The sequence below is a fragment of the Mustela putorius genome, unplaced genomic scaffold (assembly GCF_011764305.1).
Source record: "Mustela putorius furo isolate JIRA1106 unplaced genomic scaffold, ASM1176430v1.1 tig00003909_pilon_pilon_pilon, whole genome shotgun sequence".
NCBI classification, from domain to species: Eukaryota; Metazoa; Chordata; class Mammalia; order Carnivora; family Mustelidae; genus Mustela; species Mustela putorius.
In genome coordinates this window covers 14,262,105-14,274,906 of record NW_025422057.1, presented here as the reverse complement: position 1 = coordinate 14,274,906, position 12,802 = coordinate 14,262,105, and the positions used below count along the sequence as shown (strand labels likewise).

At 46.1% G+C, this 12,802-nt stretch overlaps 1 protein-coding gene across 6 annotated transcripts in view; it reads right to left on the bottom strand.

The window, feature by feature from the left end:
• GFRA1 (GDNF family receptor alpha 1) overlaps positions 1 to 12,802 on the bottom strand; it is a 210,421-nt gene that overhangs the window by 88,170 nt on the left and 109,449 nt on the right. The gene's annotated exons all lie outside the window — the stretch shown is intronic.

Sequence of the window (12,802 nt, the reverse complement as noted above, 5' to 3'; positions counted from 1 at the left end):
AAGAATACAGAGTTTTGAACAAAAATTGATGTGGATGCTATTGTATATGCTACATTGTCAAGTATATTCTAGACAGGAGAGCACTTGAGCCGGTGTTGATAAGAATAAAATCATGTATTTATTTGAGGGGTTGCATGGTCTGCCATGTTTTCCCTGGACTAACTTCGGGCTCCATACATTCCATGATTTGTTTCTCTCTCAGGAGTAGGCACCACAGGACACATTCATTTTGCTCTATGACCTCTGGTCCTGTGCGTTCAAGTCGTGCCACGTTGCTCACGAGTGGGCAGCTGGAACATTCCAGAAGCTATGCCACCAGTCCTGCCCTGGGATGTCTAGCAATAATTTAACCATGGGACCAAAGTAACCGGGACCACACAAGACTACCCTGCTAAACCCAAACTCCGCTTATGTCACTGTTTACCTTTGTTTGTGTATTTGAAATGTTCCATGGAGAGACAGAGGCAGAGAACATGCTGAGTGTGCTCGCATCCTGAAGTCCCCTGGGGAACAGCAGTGGGGAGTTCTGCTGTGAGAAGTGACTGTGAGAGCTGTCTGGCTCCAGGGGTGGGGCCACCGCTAGATCCTGTGACAGCTGTCAGTCATCCAAGGTCAAGCTCATGTGCAGCCCTGGCTGGCACAGGCGGTTCGCACCACACCATCCCATCTGGAAACGCACACAGAGACACATCCTTTCTTCCAGAAGAGACCGGTTTATGCCCCCCGCTCCTGACTCCCCACAGAAAGGGCTACCTGTTTTATCAAGACAAAAGAAATCGCTAGAGCCAAGCGGGACTCTGTCACCACATGTCACTTCATATCAGCCAGTACATGTCAAAGAATGACACAAAAAGCTGCCACCTGCCATCCGCTCACAGAGCACATCACACTTCTTTTTGTAAAACACTTCAACAGTAACCAAGAGAAAATTTCCTTTATGAACCACAATGCCATCTCGGTGAATGAGAATGAGTGAAAATCTCATTTTCTAGAACGGGAGACAAACAGAGGAGGAAGGGACTTTGCAAAAGATCTTAAGTTAAAAATACACCCTCCACTCTCCCCCCTACCATCATTCCTCCCTCACATATCCGTTTCCTGGGGACCACAGCGGAGGTGTCAGAAAGCAGCGTGGAGCCTTTTTTGGGAAAGGAGTTGTAACAATTTCTACCTAAAATGATGGATATTATAGGCTATGACAGTTGGGATTCTTTCCACTGTGCTTTTATCAACAGTGATAACAACCAAAGTTATTTGCCGGGGTGGGGGAGGAGGCTGTTCTGAGAATCACCCCTTTTGTCTCCTGGCTAAATCCTGGAACCCTTTGGAACAATTACCAAGAATTATATAATTGAAGGCCAAATGTGATTTTAGAGATAATCTAGTCCAGTATTCTAACTTAAAGGTGGAAGAAAGCAGCGAGGTGCCCGAAACCACACAGCCAGCTAAGGGCAGAGGCAGCAGAAAAGCTCCTGTCCTTCCTGTGGCAGAGAAACGTGAGTGGTGGGCTGAGCTTACGGGGGCAGACCCTGAAACCAGACCCTACGAGTGTGTGCCTTGGGCAAGTGACTTAACCTCTGTGCCTCCATTTTCTCATCTGCTGAATGGGAATGTGGTAGTAACAATATGAGCCTTTACAGGTTGTTGGAAGGATTCGATGAGATAATACACGCCCCCTAGCAAGAGCTGTTAGCACTGGCTGTTTTCGTTCTACCGTGAACCAGCTCACTCACTTGTTCCACACCACTGCCATGACTCTGCTATCAGAGCCACTGTTCCAGAAAGAGCTTTACCGGGGGTATGGACAGACAGCCTAATGAATGTAAAATGATCATGTCTGTATGATGGCTGATGTAAAATAATTGGCTTTGATCTTAAGGATAAAAGTCACTAAACACAAGGATGCAGCTTTTTCCAGGGAAGGGGAAAAATGAGGGGAAGGACGAGGGAGAACAAGGAGACGCACAACGGAGACGCGGAGAAAGATGCATCTGTATTCTAATGGGATCAATTTTTAACTTGATTCAAATCAAATTGCAAACGCATTATTTTTTAAAGGAAAGAGATTGTTCTAATAACCAGAGCAGACTGTGTGGAAGGACGGCTGCACACATCCAGACAAGGGACTGGCTGGGCACCGGCACCACATAAGCACTCCACAAGCCTAGGGGGGATCGCTCTATGGATCAACTACCTCCAATGCCATGCATGCTTTTAAAAGATGCTTCCAGAATGTACCTGGAAGACAGAGTCACCATCATGTTGGAGAAGTTATAGCAAATTAATAAGGATCTCGACATGCTTGAGAATACTTGGTGTATAAAAATGAAGTCATTACTCTTTATCTCCTTAAATTCCAAGAAAGCAAGAAATAGCAGCACAATAAAAAAATCTTTCATAACAGTTGATTAGAAAATATGGCCTGCGGAAAACCAGGCTCTCGTCGTACTTCGCACATTAAAAATCCAAATATGTTAGAGAAACTGGGATTTTTAACCCCCCACAGCTTTAACACAAAGGATCACATTAATAAGATACAATTTAGATTTGCATTTTTTAATAAGCTCGGGATCAAAGGGAATACATAGCTGAAGGGGTATTAAACTGTGAGCACACAAATTGCTCTCCACACACTGGAAGAAGAAAACACGTTTCCTTACCGCAGGAAGACATCTATAATTTGAGAAGCAGAAAATGTATTCTTTCTTTGGTACATGAGGACTACGTACCATTTCCAGGCACTTCGACTCAGTCCAGGCAGATGTACCTGTGCTGACTTGGTCCATTGTAACCTTACACGTTCCAACGTGTTATTTGAGGACAGCAGCCAAGGAGCTGATTTAGAACTTTTCATCTCATGTCCATTCCTCGTGATGTAAAGACAAGAATAAGTCCTTTAACCCCTCAGTTTGGGTAGGATATAGCTGTGGTTTACTATTTATCAAAGCATCCTTCATTATCATCAAAAACAAAACCACTACCATTCTAAAGCTTGAACTCAGGACTCCAGGGGCCATAGAGGCTCGCTTGTAACATGTTTCAAGCACACCAAGAATGACCTTCTGGAGATGAATGGTTATGTTAGTCAATATTTGCTGGGAGTTCATGATGTGTCTAGCACGGTATCGAGGAAGCACTCTACATGCATTATTTCACAGTGTTCTCCCCCATTTTAAAGATGAAGAAATGGAGGCCCAGAAAGACTAAGCGGTGTGGTTGGGATTTGAACTCAGGCAGATCCCTGCCCTTTGGATCCTCTGCACCCCCGAAGACCAAGTTATTCTTTCCCTGGCTCCCCAGCCCAGCCACCAGACCCTGGATCTTCTCAGGAGCATACTCAGAGTTTGCATGGGTCCTCCTCTTCCCATGTGGTAAATGAAGTTTTTATTTGCTGTCCCATTGCTCTTCTTAGGAAAAGCCCTGGCTACACTATATTTCCTTCAGGAACTTTCCCAGATCAGAGCTGGCCAGCCTTTTCTGCTGGTGCTCCTGCCTGATGTGTGATCTGGAAATGCTTCTGAGGGGTTCCACAGTAGGTGTCTCCTGGCTATCTTCACAGACCACACCTCCCAAAGAACAGTTTCAATATCCAAAGAGCATCTCTCTGGTGTCTCCTGCCCCAGCCTCATTTGTTTAAACCAAGGTGTCACCATCTGGATCAAATACCACCTTGAAGAAATCTGATGTTGGAACTCTCCATTGAGTGCATAAAATAGGACTGGGAATCCAGGCACGTTCCCCTACAAGCCGTGGATGTGTTTTTTCCTGCTGGGTTTCCATGAAATACACCTGAGTTCTTACTCCCCTCTGTGAGTTAAGCAAGTTGAATTGGTTTCTGCTACCCCAAACCAAGAGACCACTGACTACGAACCACCCCAAAGAGGAGCCTTTGTAGTTTATGCTACTGAACCAAGGACACAGGGAAACCCCTCCACTGGCAGGGATGCTGGGAACACACATGCACCTGTCACAAGGCCAGACAAGAAGGGAGCACCCAGTATGCCACAGCCACTAATTCCTTCTTGCAGGAGAGATAGCTGATGATCCTTAATGTGGGATGAGAGCAATAGCTTTGGTTACTGGATAAAATGATATTTAAGGAGAGACTTTTGAATGGTAGTGATGGATCTGCTAGGGAGGTAAGAGGCTCCATCTCCTTTGGCAAGATGGAAAGAAGAGGACCCATGTGGGATTTGTGAACGACACTGAAGAGGGCAGAGAGCAGGGCTCACTGGTTGGTGAGGGGAGGGTGCAGGAGGGTATATCCGTGATGAAAACCTGCGAGGCTGGCAGTCTTAAACTCTTGGATGGACACAGGCCAATAACAAATGGTCATTCATTTATTTAACTGGTTATCGATCATCTACCATGCTCTACAAATGAACCACAGTTTAGATTCCAGTGGGAGAGAAAAGCAAAGCAGAAAAATGAATTAAAAAGATACGTATTATGGAGGGAACAATTTCACGGTATGATGAGGAATCTGCCGCCGGGTTTGGGGAGAGGAGTCAGGGAAGAGCCCTCCCTGTGGGTAAGAGAAGACCTGGGGCAGGGAAAACCTCTGTCATGTGGGGACACCAGGAGTAAGGCTTTTGTGTCTGGAGCAGGATGGGAGAGGGGCAGCAGTAGGAAATGAAGTCAGACAAGCCGGCAAGGGTCAGGGATGCATAGATTCATAAGCATGGAAATGAGCTGGGATTTTACTCAAAGGGCAATGGGAAATCATTGCAGGCTCTGAGCAGAGACGTGACATGATCCTAGTCGCATCTGCTGGGTGGTGTATGGAGGGCTTGGTAGAGTGCAGTGAGCAGAGAGCAAACAGGAACATGGTTGGAAGGCGAGCGCGGTAACTCAGGACTCCACACTGCGCTATCCCACAGCCTCAACTCTGGAATCACCACTTAAAAACGTTCACCAACAGGCACCTCTCTAGCACCATACTCACCCACTCCGCAGCAGTAGGTCCATTCCAATGTAAACACTGTAAGACAGTGTCTTTTAGGTATTAATTTATTTGGGGGAATGTTAGAAAATCACACATGCTTGCTACCGTGACCGTGAGGCAAAGTTGTGCTGTGGACTTCCTAACATAATTTAGACTTATTTTAATATCTGCTGCACTAGTTTGCTAAGCTGATGATTTTTTATTATTCAGCAAGCAATTATCGCTTCTTAGAAAGGGAGTAGACAAGTCCTTTTGTTGAGCCCTGAACTGCACATCAACAGTGGGCTGAACACGCTATCAAACTACTCTTATTTAATGGTCAGCACCATCAACTGTGCAGACAGACAGACATCCAACATACAAATACTCCACGTGATCCTCTTTATTGTTCCAATTTTACAGACCAAGAAACAGATTCAGGATGGCAAAGTGATTTGTTTAACACTACAAAGGCAGTAATCCATGGAGTTCCTGGGTCAGGAGAGCAGGTTTAGAAGATGGACATGAAGGTTTCAAAAGACGTGGAGACAGGGAGAGTAAGGGGAATGCTAAGCAAAGCATGAAGACTTCCCAGAGCCCTCAGGGCTAGTGTGTCACTATGTCCCCTCCTTCCTACACCGTTCTGGAATTCCTGGAGTGGGAGTAGGCAGGTAAGGTGAGGACTAGGACACCTATGAAAAGTAAGAAGTTTCCCATGGCTACCCGGTCAAAGACATCCCACCTGAACAATGCCAGAGTTCCTGCCAGGTTGGGTGTTATCTGTGGCTTTGGACATTAAGCACCCATCCCTTTAGAACGTCATTTTGGATAACTTTCCATTTATTTGAGAGCTCTTCCACAAGTAGGGACACCACAAACTGTGAAAGTAAACAGTAAAGGTCCTAGAAAATAGGAAAATTTAGTAAAGACCTGAGATAGGCAAAGATCTCGTAAACAAAGCCCAAAGAGCACTTACCATGAGGGGAAACTGTAAGTGGGAATGTAGGAAATGAACAAACTTCTGTTCATCCAAGGAGGCCATTTCAAAAGTGAAAGGCGATCTACAGTGTGGGATGAGATATTGCCGATACATCTCTGACAAAGGGCTTCCATTCCAATTGTATAAGCACTCAACAGATCAATCATAAAAAGAGACAACGGAGTCGAAAAACAGGCAAAGTACTCAAATACGCAATTCACAAAAGAGGACATTCAAGTGGCCAAAAAACAAAACAAAACAAAAGGAAAAGTGCTTAACATCATTAGTCATCAGGGAAATGGCAAAAAGAAAACCACTACACACCCACCAAGATGAGCACAATGAAGGGACAAAATTAAAAAACAAAACAAAACAAAAAAGTGCATGACTGAGAATATGGAGTTTCTAGTACTCTTACAGTGCGCTGGTGAGAGCGTCAATCGGTAAGAGCACTTCGGAAAAATAAACTGATGGTACTAAAGCTGAATATAAGCTTTCTCTTCTGACCCAGCTGTTTTAGTCAACAGAGATGTGGACATGGATTCCCTGAAAGAAACCTACAAAAATTTTCATAGTGGCACCATTCAATAGCGCCAAATGAGATGTGAGCAAATGTCTAATGACCGAAGGACACATAAACTGTGATGTGGTCACGGAAGAATACTAGACGGCGATGAAAATGGGCAGTTGCTCCATAGATGAATCTCCGGAACATAATGACATCCAGCAAAAGAAACCAATCTCAAAAAGCATATGTGGTATCATTCCATTTACGTAACATTCAAATGGGCTGGAGCTGGAAAGTTGGCTCCTGGAGGGGTGGTGACTGGGGAGGGTGAGGAGGGGGAGGGCCTGGATCCTGGCAATGCCCCATTTCTCCACTGGGTGGGGCTTACGTGGCTGTGTTCACTTGGGAAAATTGCATCTAGCTGTACAGTTCGTATGGTTTGTTCGCTAGTCTATTAACATCAATAAAGAAGTCAACTATAAAGTTAACTTTTCAAAAGTGACTCCAAACACCATTGCAAGCACTGACTGAGCACCAGCTATGTTCCAGGTGCCGGGCTGGTGCAGAGGGGACAGGAGATCTGCCCATGCATAAGAACATGAACTTATGCATGAATAAGACCAGGTCCTACCAGCTTCGACATCCCTGGGCTTCTCTCCCTTGGTGACCCAGGCTAACCAGAGAGACTGTTAAATACAGAACAATCAGGAAAGACCTTACATAAAGTAACTTCCAGTTCTTCAGAAAAGGGAGGAATCCCAAGTAACACAATTATCCACCCGGGATCTTAGCTGTTTTCTAGAGTAGGGATTTACATACCCAGTAGAGTAAAGCTGAAAAACGCTTGTCATTCTCAGCCCCATTTTAAAGTAATATTGTTAGTAGCATCTCAGAACTCTTCCTTGTCGAGAACTGTGTGCCATCTAATCCTCATGGTGATCCTAAGAGATATGTGTCATTACTCCCATATTAAAGCTACAGAAATAGATTTAAAGCAGGTAAAGTAACTTGCCCAAGGTCACAAAGCTGATGACTGGCAGAGTAATCTGGATTAAGTTCACGTTCTTGTGCTCCCACGCCCTTTTAAGAATTGGTGGTGCTGTTCTAAACACAGCACGGTTCCAAATGCAGACTGTCCCTCTAAATCTTTCCCCCTCTAGTGGAGGAAGGGAAGAGTCAGGCAACAGACACCACCTGTCACCTGCCTTTCTCTTGCTCAGGGGGTGCTGAGAGGCAGCCCCAGAATGAGAGTGATTTGTTCTGAGTCACCTGCAAACATCTAGAAAGGACCCCGGTGAAAACAAAGGCTCTTCTTCCAGAGCCCAGATACGGATAAAACATTAATGGAATACAAAATTATAAAATATGAGTTTATAGTTCAGCCCCAAATTCACTGATTTCCTCAGCAACTTTTATCCTTCAAGCACGGTCAGCTTCAGGGAAAGATGGTTAACAGAGGCAAAGCTCTGAAAGCAATGTGCTGAGGAAAATGCTGGAAAGCACAATTATTCCTCTAGCACCTCATGAAAAATTGAAGGTTTGGCTGTCAGGGTGTAAAAGCCGCCCGGGTTTCGTGCCACCAAATCATCACGCTAGACGCATGCTGGAAATACAGGCAGCACCAGAGCCATCGAGGTTTACGACTTGGTAAAAAATAGATGGTTGTAAAGACCAACTCTGGTTTATGAATCTGGCCAGTTGGAAAGAGAGAAGTCCTCTGTCAGAACAGGCTCTCCAGCACACCCGCTAGAAAATGCTGGAAAACAAAGGCGGCTACCTTCCCATAGAGGCCAGAGTCGCCCCAGCAAATCAGCGGCACCTGAAGCAGGAGCCGAAGGAGACTGATTCCACTCAGCCATGGATGGGAGAGATGCAGGGCTCCCCAGCCAAGCCAGACGAAGTGTGCCCCTCGGAAGAGAGGACGGGGCCGGAGCTTCCAGAACTCCTCTGAGTCCAAGATTCGAGAGGGTAGACCAGCAAGGACAACAAAAGAATATTCCTTTTAATGAGAATAATCTATCAGCACTGTATCAATCTGATTAATGTAATGGGACCATTTCAAAAGGAGGAAATTACAGGTCATTAGGCGTAATTTAAAATTAAGTTAGGGGTTTAAATGATTTTCCTCAGTTTTCTCAAGAATTTACCCAGAATTTTATTTTGCATGTTTCAGTCAAAGGATAAATGGTATTTACGGGACTTTACAAACCTTTCCTGTGCAAAGAACTGTGTGTGTGTGTTGGCCTGAAATGTGGAATGCAGCTAAAACCGCCTCAAAAATCTGCCTTGCCCCCCAAGTCCCCCCTGCAGGGTTTTTTCCTGGTTCAGTGGAACCTGTATCCCCTCCTGACCTGTTCTTTATTTATTTTATTCAGTGATAAAGCAAACACCTCAATTCCAGGTTGTTTACAAAACAGTTTGATAATCCGATTCCAATTAAACGGCTAAGAACTACAATAAGAACAAAAATATAAATTATGTTAACCATCTGTTTTTGGCTGACAAAGGCGGCAAATGGAAAGGTTAAGTTGATACTCTGCATTTAGTCTGTGCTATTGTGGAAGGAAAACCCAATTAGAGATGGTATTTCATTGCAGGCTTTACACTGTTTTCCCTTTTGTTCTTTAATGTGAGTTGTACCCATTCTGTTCCCGAACCAGGGGAGGGTTCATTATCTCCTCCTCCAGCGAGCTACACTAGGGCCCTCTTTTATAAACAAAACACCGCCACGGCCGGCAAATTAGACCCAGTTCCTCAGCTGCCCCGTCACTCCTTTGTAGTGTTCAAGAACAGAACTGTCTTCACCCCATCACAAGACAATGGGCTCCCACTGCAACCCACGGTGCTTGCCCAGGTAGGATGAGCAAGGTCGGAACTCAGTGAGCAAGGGCTTTCAAACATGAAACAAGTAAAGGTTAATCCAACCATTTCCTCTGGCATTAGCTCTCCAGGCCCCACTGGTGTGTGGACAGCGTAGTCTCAAGGAGAACATCTCGAAGTCTTTCACTGAAGAGATGCTGCTGGTTGACCTGGATGCAAATTGTACCCCGGGTGAATAAAAGTAGGGCTTTAGTGACTTCTCCAAAAGCTGCTAGATCTATGTATCCAATGTCCAGGAGGGGCACACATGTTGTCTGAACTTGCCACGTGGGTAATTCCCAGCACACCAGCCCTTTGGGCGATGGGAGGCACCACCCTACCCATCACTTGTTCCAGAATCAAGGGTTCTTCTCACCTAAGCTTTCGTTCTTCTGAGCATGCTGCCCCCATGCCTTGAGCACCTCCTTTTCCTCCTGGTAATTTCCTACATGTCCTTGAAGAAAAGCTTTCCCTGCTGATTCTCACCATCCTGTCTTCTTCGCCAATGGGGCTTCTCCTCCTTCTAGCCCTGCCACACCTTCACAGGGCCAATGGCACTTGTCATAGTATCTGCTCATGCCTCTGTCCTGCTAAATTCAGAGTTCCTTACTCCAGATCTACCTTAGTAAGCTTTCTATCCCCAGCACCGTATACAGCAGATGATGGCCTGATGGAGGAATGAATGAAACTTCCACAGTCCAGTTTCTTGTCTTGAATCTCAGGGGTGGTGATGTAGGGAACTCAGTTAGGCTCTGATGTTCTCCTGGCTATGCACAAACACAGCAATCTGAAGAGACTAAGAGCCTTCCTTTCCCTACTTAGTGAGCTTGGTGGGTCTGAAAACTTCGGTAAGAGGAAGGGTTATTGCCACTAATGAGTTCTAGTGGTGTACAACTTGTCACCCACATCCTCAGGGACTGTCCCTATAGAATTACAATCAGATCCACTCCCCCCGCCCCAACCACCACTACCACCAAAACCTGTGCAAGCAGTAAGATTTATTCCACAGAAATTAAATGGCCATAGGGCTGGAAGATGGTATCACTACTCTTGATCAGTATATGCTACCAAGAAAGCAACGTAATGACAGCTATCCCATGACTGAAAATCTCCTTGTGACAATGATCACCAAGTACATCCAGAAATTCTATGACCAGATTTCTGAACTGTAAACTCCATGAGGGCTGAGAACCAAGGATGGGTTGGGTGCCAGGCTGGAAAGATATTTGTTGAATGAATGAATGAATGAATGAATGAATGAATAATTTGGGCCAAAAGCTTGGATGGTGGACAAAAAAGGTGGTTTTCTCTCCATTTCCTTCATGAGAAAACCCAGCAGGCCCAAAGAAGTGGTCTGTGGAAAGTGGGGTTGAACTCTGGGCTTCTAATGTGAGGCAGGAATAGGGCCTACGGCCCTGGAGTGAGGCCTGTACCCTGAAGGGAGAGCATTATTCCAGACGAGCCAGCATGCAGGGAGGGCAGAATCAGCAGGAGAACAGAGGTGGACACTGGGGACCACCAAAACAAGGAAGGGTAGAGAGATCTGCTCCCCCTTTCCCCGGGGAGCCCTCAGATCAGGCAAAACACTGAGGTATTCAGAAAGCCTAGAGTCTAGGGGGCTAACCCTTGGCACAAAGGTACTGGGTTCCCAGGGGCAGGCTCATAGGGAGGGACCCAGGGAGACCAAGCTCTGTGACAGAGCTGAAGGTCCCCTACTGATGCAGTCTTGGTCCCCATCAGCAGTACATGTGGTTCTTCTAAACAGGGAGATACACTTGACCCCTAAACACCACCAAACACAGGCACTGCCCCTAGTCCGCAGTAGAACCTCGTACCTGCAGAAAACAGTGTGCTGTCGTATGCTAATATAAATCCCAAGTGCCTTCCAATGCGGATGAGGCAGCTATGAACCCAAGTCATAAACAGAGATCAAAATAGCAAAGGAAAAACAAAGCAGTCTCTTTCATGACCTCAAAGTTACTATAATCAGCATCCCTAGTTACCGTCTGACCCTGCCACTCCGCAGAAGCCAAGGAAACCTGCTCTGGCCCTTTGTGTTCTAGTCCCATGAGACTTCTGACTTAGCCCTTCCCAAGTGTGTTCCTTGGAACTGGGGGAAAGGGTCACATGATGAAGCTTTTCTCCGTCAAATCAACTCCGAGCCTCCGGGTCTGAAAGTAAGGAGCACATCATTTTTTTCCCCCTCTTTCCTCCACTTGTCCTTGTGTCCCAGGTCCCATACCCAGTCCTTCTCCCCTGAGCACTTCTCCTCACCGAATGTTCCATGCTCCTGTATGGTAGACCCCCCAGGCAGGTGACACCCAGTGCTATCCTCGGTTTCCCACCTTACTTCAAAGAATGAGACACAGAACAGGGGACGTGCAGAGCTCTGAGTCTAGAGAGGCTTCCCCAGGGGAAGGGGCTCCCTTTAGGGTATAAAACGCCATGTTGCCCTGGGCCCTAGGTCTGCCTGGGGGTGTGGGGAGCCAGCCAGCAGCAAGCACGGTGGACTTGCACGACACATTACGCTGCTTTTGTTGGCTTCACGGCCCTCTTCGGACAAGTGAAGTGAGGAACTGTGGCTGCAGAGGAGGTGGCAGAGGAAAGCCCGCTCTGCTGAGCTCCAGGTACCCCCACCCCCCGCCATGGCATGAGGGCCACAGGAGACCATGCACACAGGAGCCCAGGGGACCGCACATCCTCTCCCCTCCTCCCACTCACCGGAGATGCTCTTAGGTCAGATCAGAAAAGAAAAAGCGAAGGTGGCCAACAATTCTGCAACTTACCGATCACTTAAGTTAGTAATTAATCCCAACTCCCATCCATAACTAAACCATAAAGACTCCAACATAAGGAATACATTTTCTTTGCAAAAACGGACATTTTACTTTTGTTTTGTTGTGTTCTGACTAACCCGTCCACCAGGGGCATGTTTCCCGGACAACACACAGAACCGTCTCATCAATGCCATGGACTTTGTTCTTCCCCTTGTAAGGTCTGTCACTCACTCCCCAGCCCCCCCACTGCTGGACATTACAGGGTGTTGGTTTTTCTCTTTCGGCTTTTGTTACTTGTTGTTACAAGTCATGTTGCCGTAAACATTCTGCAATTTATGTCTCTGAGCACCACATGTTCCTACACTAAATTCCTCGAAAGAAAATTGCAGGATCGAAAAAAAGCGTATTTTTTAACTTTAAAAGATATTATCAAAGGACTCTCCCAAACTGCTGTTAACCATTTTACATTCAGACCAGCACTAAAGAAGAGGGTGCTTATTAGCACTTTCCCCACAATAGTTACTTGCGTGGGTCTCTTAGTCCCTCCAACAGTCAGAAACTGCCTGGCAGGCAGGAAACGTCATTCATCCATCTCTGTGCATCACGTGCTTGGCGTTTCATCTCCCTCACAGTAGATGCTCGAGGAATATTTGCTAGATGAATGTCAGTAAGAAATCATTAGACATCATTCAAGTGCCTGGGATGAAACCATACTCCACAAGCAATAAACTAAGATCCAGTGTTATACAACATGA